This window comes from Sinocyclocheilus anshuiensis, unplaced genomic scaffold (genome assembly GCF_001515605.1).
Source record: "Sinocyclocheilus anshuiensis isolate Anshui unplaced genomic scaffold, SAMN03320099.WGS_v1.1 scaffold958, whole genome shotgun sequence".
Taxonomy (NCBI): Eukaryota; Metazoa; Chordata; class Actinopteri; order Cypriniformes; family Cyprinidae; genus Sinocyclocheilus; species Sinocyclocheilus anshuiensis.
In genome coordinates, this window is record NW_015539929.1 from 1,278,813 (window position 1) to 1,287,503 (window position 8,691).

The following is an 8,691-nucleotide window of genomic DNA, read 5'->3' on the forward strand; positions in this document are numbered from 1 at the left end:
GGTTTCAGAGCAATCAATTAAAAACATACATTTATTCCAAGCAATTACTTATAATGAAATTATGACAATGTTTAATTCTTGGTTTTTATATTGTAATATTTTTTAGACATGAATGAGCAGCCAGCAACGCTAAAGCATTTCAAAATAAAAGACCCGGTGTATTTTGACAATATGCATATGGTGGGAAAAAGTAAGCATCAAACAGCTACTGTTGCAGGCTAAAAACCCTCTTCAAGTTGTTGCATCTCCAAATCCACTTTTAATGATCATGAAAGCCAAAGATAAAAATAGTCACTTGCTGACCTCACTGACCATCTTGACCCAACACTGGAGTTTTAAATCAGCCACCAACATTTACATAACACCTATTTATTTTCAGCATCTCTGCCTGCCCTGATAAATATTAACGTGAACTATGCCAGTACACTAAGCCAATTATAAAATGTTACATTAATAAAAACTATAAAAGATTTGCATACAGAAATCTAAAAAGTACTTCAGCAACAGCCTGTTTTATTACAAGGGTCAGAGGATATGAATAAAGTTTCTGGTACAGGAAACCATGACTAACAAACATGACTAGAGATTTCAGAGGAAAAAAAATAAAATGCTACTAAACTGTAAAGCACGTCTTCACTAACTACTGGCAGTCCTATAAGTCATGTAACAAGTTGTGTAAAAGAGTTATGCAACAGCTGCGAGTCCCTGAAGTGCAACATTCATTTGGCGCTTGATTCATTCTCTGGTGAAGCTCCTACACAATGATATCATCATTGAGATATTTTTCATGGCATATGGATAATTAGAAAATGTGAACTGAAATTTGAAAAAAAACTGCAGTGATTGTGTCCAAAATGTTCTCTGTTTTCACAGCGCTGAATGCATGCGGCATGTTGCATTCGTAGCGTGACTTAACACAGTTCCAGCTCATAACAGGACTCGTTTCAAGCCAAAAACATGGAGCGATTAAACAAATTAAGCCTGTGATCAATTCACATTAAGAGGATCTTGTTTTATGGTATACTCTTGCAGTATTGCCCAAGCTGTTTCTACATTTTCTGCTTTCAGCAACAGACAAGCACAGGACTTGTTTATTAATCAAAGTGTTTGCATGTATGTAGGTCACAGCAGAATGTATAAATTTAGCATGTGAGCTTGGTTTTCCACTGAACTTGTTTCATTATTGCATGTATAGTGGCATATTAGTTGACAGACAGGATTTCCTGTTATTTACACCCATTCACACAATATGACGTAAAGAGATGCTCCATCATCATCATGGGAGTTTCCCCTTGGGCTACGAACTGAGTGAAACTACTCGAGGACAGGTGTTATGACGCTGCCATTGTGGTCGATGTCACATTTGATGGCAGTGATTTAACTCATAAGTCTTTTCTGATAGTGACAGAAGGAAAAAAACAAACATTCAGTTCTAAAAGCCAATAAAAAACAAAATTCTACTTACTCATACAATCATGCATTTAGGATCGCAAAATAATTAGGCTTACCAATAGTGGTCGACTGATATTGGTTTTTTGACAGCCGATGCCTATATCTTGGAAAGCAGAGTGGCCGATGGCCGATATAAAGCCGATATCATTTTATTTATTTTAATTAATGTCGCTGTCAGCGCAGTCAAAATAAAAGTAACAAACAGGAAAACATATATCGGTTGACCACTACTTACCAACACGGAGGAGAAAACATGTCCCATATCCCTCTGCTGTTAAATTCAAAGTTCAATCAAACTCTGCAGTATTTTGGCGCAAGAGTTTAGTGCAGAGTTGGGGGCAAAACTAGGCCTTTCGCAATAATCAATATATCGACTTATCGCGCAATATATGTACATGACCTCAATAATTTTTGGGGATGCAATATATCGCCCATTATATTCACTTAAAAAATTTATGTCACCGTGTTTTTTACATTCCACTTGTGCCAGTGTCTTTTGCAGCTTCTCGTACATAACGTGGTGTAGTCATGAGGTGCTAGTTCAAATTTAAAAATACTTCATCTGCAGATATGGTCTTGTTTAGGGATCTGTGCCTTTGTGCATACGGACATCTGACTGCTAAGTAGTGATTGTGTTTTTCAGCAATAGTGTGCACCCTTAATTTACAGAGAAAAGTTCAGGGAAAAATCTGTAGATGGAAAAATCTCCAGACAAATTCTTTGTGCATTTTTATTTTTTCTACTTGTTACTTTGCACTTTCTAACTTTGTTAGAAAATTTTTATTTACTATTTATTCAGGTTTTTTAAGGTATCTAATATTTTGATACTTAATTTCCATGATCTAAATATTCTTAAGAATTAAAAGTTTGTTGTCATTTGAAAGTGTGTAGGCCTTCTTGCATTATTATGCTGTTATATTATGATTATATATTCAGTGGCATAAAATGGTCTTTAAAATGACAATAATAATGCTTTTCGCAATTATTTCTGGGGCAATATATCGCACAACAAAAAGTTGTTATCGTGACAGGCCTAGGCAAAACTGTGTATTTTACAATTTTTTATATGCAATTAATCTTTTTGCATAATGCCAAAATATGCCTCTGCAAATTGAATGCAATTTAATTGAGGACATTTGCTTAATAAATTTTAGTACTGCATTAGGTTGCAATTTAATGCCAAATGTAAAAAAATCTTTTTTTTTTTTCATTTCCATTCCGTCTAAACCCATTTAAAAACAAAAAACCATCAAAACACATACCAAACACTATTTAGCAAATAATAGTAATAGTATAACAGTACCGTCAAGTAAAACAGACGCTAAAGTTCATGAAAACATGATCTTACTGCTAAATTCTGACTTGCTGTGACGGTGGCAGATTTTTACCACCGCGGTGGTAATGGACCAACTACCGCTGCACACACAAACATATACATATATATATATAATTAATATTAATTAGGCCTATATATATAATTTATGTATAAAAATTATATACATATATAATTTTGAAACACAAATAATAATAAATGAGGCTCAATCATCTATTAACAAACGTGCGTGTTTATTTTAGCACTTCCGTCAGTGAATACGCAACGCAGCCTGCAAAACACTAAAATAAATATCAAAGAAATATTACGGTTAAAGAAGAAAGTAGCCTAAATAAGAAAGTTAAATACACCCTGTCTACAGGACACGAGCGGTGCGGCGCGACACGACAAAATACTAGGCAATAGAACTCATTATAATCAGCGATGCTACACTGGATGTGGCACGACATGACATGACAAATCCCCGACAGTAAACTGCCTCGTCCTATTTATGAGGTACTGGCACGGAGTTCAAATGTCCATTGTAGACACTAGACCGACTAAACCTGTTGCGACGCGGCGGTGTCACGTCCGGTGTAGACACGGTTCACTGTTCTGCCACCAAGCAAGCGGGCACATTAACGCCTCGTCTGCACACGCTCTCTTGTTAACATCTACCATTTATCGCTGTCTCGTTTGTATTTGGCCAGTTTGGAGAAAGCCTCACCAAACCTGACCAGCCAGGCGTTTGCGATCACGGGATCTTGAAGACACTTGTACAAACGCGGATGGGTGAATGGAGATGGCTCCAGATCGGCGATGTATTATTTGGTTTCCCAACAAGGCCCATCGCCCAACACAAATTTAATTTGCTGAATGCAGAATAAACTGTATTTTCCTGCGTTCAAACCTGCCAGCCTAAAGGAAACGCTGTGTATGGGGTTTGAGGTAATTTGTGAATTACCATAGGCTTAGTCTAAATAAAACAATTTGCAACTATTACTGTTATTACACTTGAATACAAAACTTTGCATTATGTGTGCAGTACCGCCGTTGGCAGTAGACAAACTCGGTTGTCATGGCGACCGGCACAGCCCCATCTCAAACTGACATGTACTTGTTTGTACGTGCACATGTACACAGGTAAAGTGCTGATAAATTTCCAAAATAATGTCCCAAACACCTTATTTGATTAGACAAGATGTTAAACCAAAATTAGGTTAACAATGAACCTTTTTATTTTCTAGACTAGACGTCACTTGCTGAATTAAAAATGCACTGCAGTGAAGTCATGTGAAAACAATGTAGCATACTGCTATTTAAAAGGTTTTATATACCACATCTCATATTATTTAATAAAAACAGTAGACAGTATACAGTGTATATTTTGCAGTAAACATCCATCACTGCTATTCACAAATGGGCCACACACACACAAAAAACCACCCGTTAGTGTGATTAAATATTGCATAATACTTCAGAATCTTGGCAATTTTACAGGGAATAACAACATCATAAAATTGCAACATGGACATGTCAAAATGCATAATTGTTTATAACAGTCTACAATGAGTGGAAAAATTTGAAGCAGGTCCAATGACCATCACATCTTTTACTAAACGTCTAATGTTGCTCACAAAGAACTGCTAACATGTAACAAAACATCCATAAACAACTTTTTTTTTGTAAATATGAGACTCTATGACTATGCCTCAGTGCTAGTAATTTAAAGTCATGTGGGCAGGTCTTGTGACCTTCTCTACACAGTAGAATATAAAATGTGTTAGTTATTGTAATTGTTTCTTGAATTAAATGATCTGCGATGAATAAGAAGTCCTTGGTCCTCATATTCCTCTTCTACAGCTTTTGCTCTAACTGCTTAACTAAATATGATGCAATACCATTTGGCAATATGGAAAATAATCATTGGGACTCATCAGGACTTCAGCTTAATAACAGGAAACCATTCAAATCCAGATGGGAATATTAGCCAGTCTAATTTCCAGTTGTTCTTTAATCATACGACCCTTGGGGGAATATTTAGGAAATTCAGAGGTAGTGAACTTGGATTTGTCTGATTCGTGTGTACAGTATTGTTCCCCCAAAGGGTCTAATAGAGGCTTTGTGTATCCTGATGTGCAGACCCATGCAAACTCACAGGGCTTTTAATAGCGCAAGTCTTCATTTTCTATTCAAAGGGCAATTAAATAATTTGGCATTTCCCTGCATTGAAAGCAAACACCCACACATGTGCAAAACAAAGTGAGACTCGCAGGTCTGTTTGAATGCTGTCACAAAACAGCTCCAGACAGAACATTAGACATGCAGGAACCAGGGAACGAATATCCACTCGCATTCATGTAAAGTTACAGACGACTGATGAAAAAAAATATTCTAGATCAACAATGTGGTTATTAATATTCACACCGTCAACAAACTACACACACCTCCATGTAAAGCAAGAGAAGTCATGCTGTTTCTAAACTATGTCAGACACAATATCATATGCTGTCATATGACTGTTTTAGCGTGGCATAAAATCTAAACTAAGTTCATGCTTTTACTCTAAACAACACAGCACAATGTGCTCCTTTCAGCTCACGGTATGACTGACAAGCATGAAAAAGGTATGACAGATACAAACATGTAGTCTGAAGCCTCCTTCATACCTCCAGTGAAAGCCACAAGCCACATGTTGTCTACCTAGTTCTGGTACAACTGGTCAGTTGACAATAAATCAGTTTCAATGCCACTAAAAATATGCTGGAGGGAAAAATATTGTACATAAGTTGCACCAGTGCACAATGCATCATTTTCAATTGATCAACTGTGAATTAATTAATTAATTGGTCGCAATGCTTACAATGCTGTGCAAGTCCTGAGACAGTAATACTAGCCTAAACAAACTCTTCTACCACATTTTACTATTGGAATTTTGGTGCAGCCACGCAGTGTTTGATTAACCAGGAAGTGCTGCCTTTTCTATTTAAAGAACATCATTCTCAGCAGAGCTGTGAAACATGCAGGTGGTCTTAAGTAAACGGACATGCAGTAATGCTACCTAGTTATTTTTAGAGAAAAGTGTTTTTCTCTGTAGCAACCTCTCTGAGAATCACTTTTACTAAGTGTTTTTATGATAGAAAAAAATCTAGCCCAGTTCCAGACATTTTCACCAAAGAAAGGCGGTTCTGGACCAGTCAAACTGGCTCTGCTCTGGCACCTTTAAATCTGCTTATCTACAACCAGCTAATAACAGTGGCTGGCGAGCTCAGATAATGTCCTGTATGCAATGTTTTCAGAATAACAACTCAGTCAGGTTGGAGTAATGCAAAGCAAAACTAATGATTTGTTTCTCAAAAGAAAAAAAGTTGTCTACACTGGAAGTGGCCGATATATCGTAACGTGACTGGCAGTTCAGTTCAGTTGACGGACATTTGCTTATTTTTATCCTGCAGAAAAACAACCAGCAACCTTATTTTCATTGTAAAACTGATACAAAATTATTTTGTTTACAAATATCACATGTGAATTAATTACTAATCTGACATCTGACAGGTGACTTTGGCACTGGTGAGCTTTCAATGATGACAGATTTGCTTTTTATAACACAAACTCGAATGACTTTCAGACGCAAACCACATCTTCCTGCTTCTGCCAATTACAGTTTCGAACTGACTAACACTTACTTATTTGGCAAACATCTGACATAAATTATACACCTGAGTCTCAATCCAACACACACTGAGGAGAAAGCTGAAATCTCTCAACTGTGAAGAGTATGTATAAACTGTAAACTTCTGTTTAAAATACAGCTAACAATCATTAACACAATCATGTATCTGATTAACTGAGGGTACACTGGAAAACTTCACTCTTTCAAAGGGCATTTTACAAGACATTTGGTAAGATTACAATAATATGATGTTAGGAACTGTACACATTTAAAAATAAAAAATGTTAAATGTGTCTTTAGGACAAAAAAATATTTCTTCATTACATACATGGAGGGACCAAAATTAACCCTCAACATGTGACAAAAGTATGTTTGAGTACATAAAACTTGTTACTTGCCAATTGGCCAGTGATTTTATAGGGACTACAACATAATGTGTGGTTTAAAATGCTATGTAAAAAAATAATGGTCAGCAGATAGCTGAGCAAAACCATTCAAAACCATTTTATTATGTGTAATAAAATAAACATTAACTGAACTGAAATAAAACAAATATATACTTATTTTATTTCAGCTAGTTGCCAAGGCAACATTTCTCTCTTTTTTTTTTTGTTTAGTTCAAGCTGAAGTATAACTACAATTAAAAACTATAGACATGAAATAACACATGCAAACAAATGCACATGCAAACAAAAACATGCAACAAAATTACTAAAACTATTAAAAGAATTACTAACAAAAATTAAATAAAAATAACTGCATGCAACAAACCCTTTAAGTAAAATTAACTTTTGGTTTAAAATTATAGCCTAACTAGGGGTTTTCTTAGCTTTAGGGGGTTGTTGCAACCGGACCCAGACACTCACTGATGTAAGTGACATTAACGATTCAACAAATCATCACCTACTAATGAAAACATCAGTGGTTGTTGCGAGTCTGTCAATAATAACAACTTGGAAAACTGATCCCCAGAAGTTTAGCTAACACATCATAAGAGTTTCTTCTCAAGAACTCCATGTGGTGACAGACACGGGATTTTCATCAAAACCAAAACCACTTGGTGCAGTGATGAGACACAGACTGTTCATCTTGCATATGATGCTGTGTGTGACACGATGACCTGTGCTGTACACCACAAAGTTACATTTTTCAAATACATATTCAATAAAATGCTAATTGTACTATACATACTTACATTATTCAATTCATTGCCATTGCCAGATGTGGCAAAAATAATTCTGTACCCTGCATTTTTGAGATTTGCTCATTAATGCCTTGTATCTGAAGCAGAGTAATCCTTGCACGCTTCAGTCGTGTGTACAGATAAGCTTTTCACTGCTCTCATTAAATACGATACACAATCTCTGTTTACTCTGTTGCAAAGTCAAGGTGGGAAAGCATTAGCTGCTTTCTGAGGATTACTAATGTTATCCATGCTGTTGCAAAACTGGGTGAGCAATATTACACTGAAATAAATTTGCTTTAGAAACCATTTTCACTCAGAAATGGCTAGCAAATTTCACAATTAATTACAAAGAAATGGCAAGTGCCACATTGAATTAAATGTGAAAATTTGAAACAGAAAGATTGAAATGGTATTTTCATGTAAAAAATAGCCTACTCCAATAATGCTATGTGACTTAAAAATAGGGCTGGGTATCGATTCAGATATCCCGATTCGATTCGATTTCGATTCTCGTTTTTTTTATTACATTCAGTGAATATAGTTTTAATACAAATGCTATTGATATTTCTAAAAAATTAACAGTAAACATCAGTTTACAAATAGTGAATTAATAAAAAGAAATTAAGAACCACATGCCTGTATTTTAAACCTATTCTTTTTTTTTTGTATAGGGTCCTTTTTAAACAATAGTAGGGCCCTATAAAATGTTCTTAATTTTTCTGGTAATCAGATGAAGGCATAAAACATTAATTTAATTTATAATCAAATGAAAATTAAACCCTTTTATTTTTTTGGCAAACAAAGTGCTGCACAACAGAGGTTTACTGTTAAAATTAAAAATAAAACAGATGTGATTATTCCTTTAAAAATAAAGATTTATTAATATTTATTAGCAGTAGTAGCATTGAGTCTTAAGACTAGAGCCCGACCGATATGGTTTTTTTGGGGCCGATACCGATACCGATATTAGGGAGTAAAAAAAGGCCGATACCGATATATCGACTGATATTCTTTGTGTATATTATAGTACAGTACCAGTCAAAAGTTTGGACACTTTCCCATTCGTGT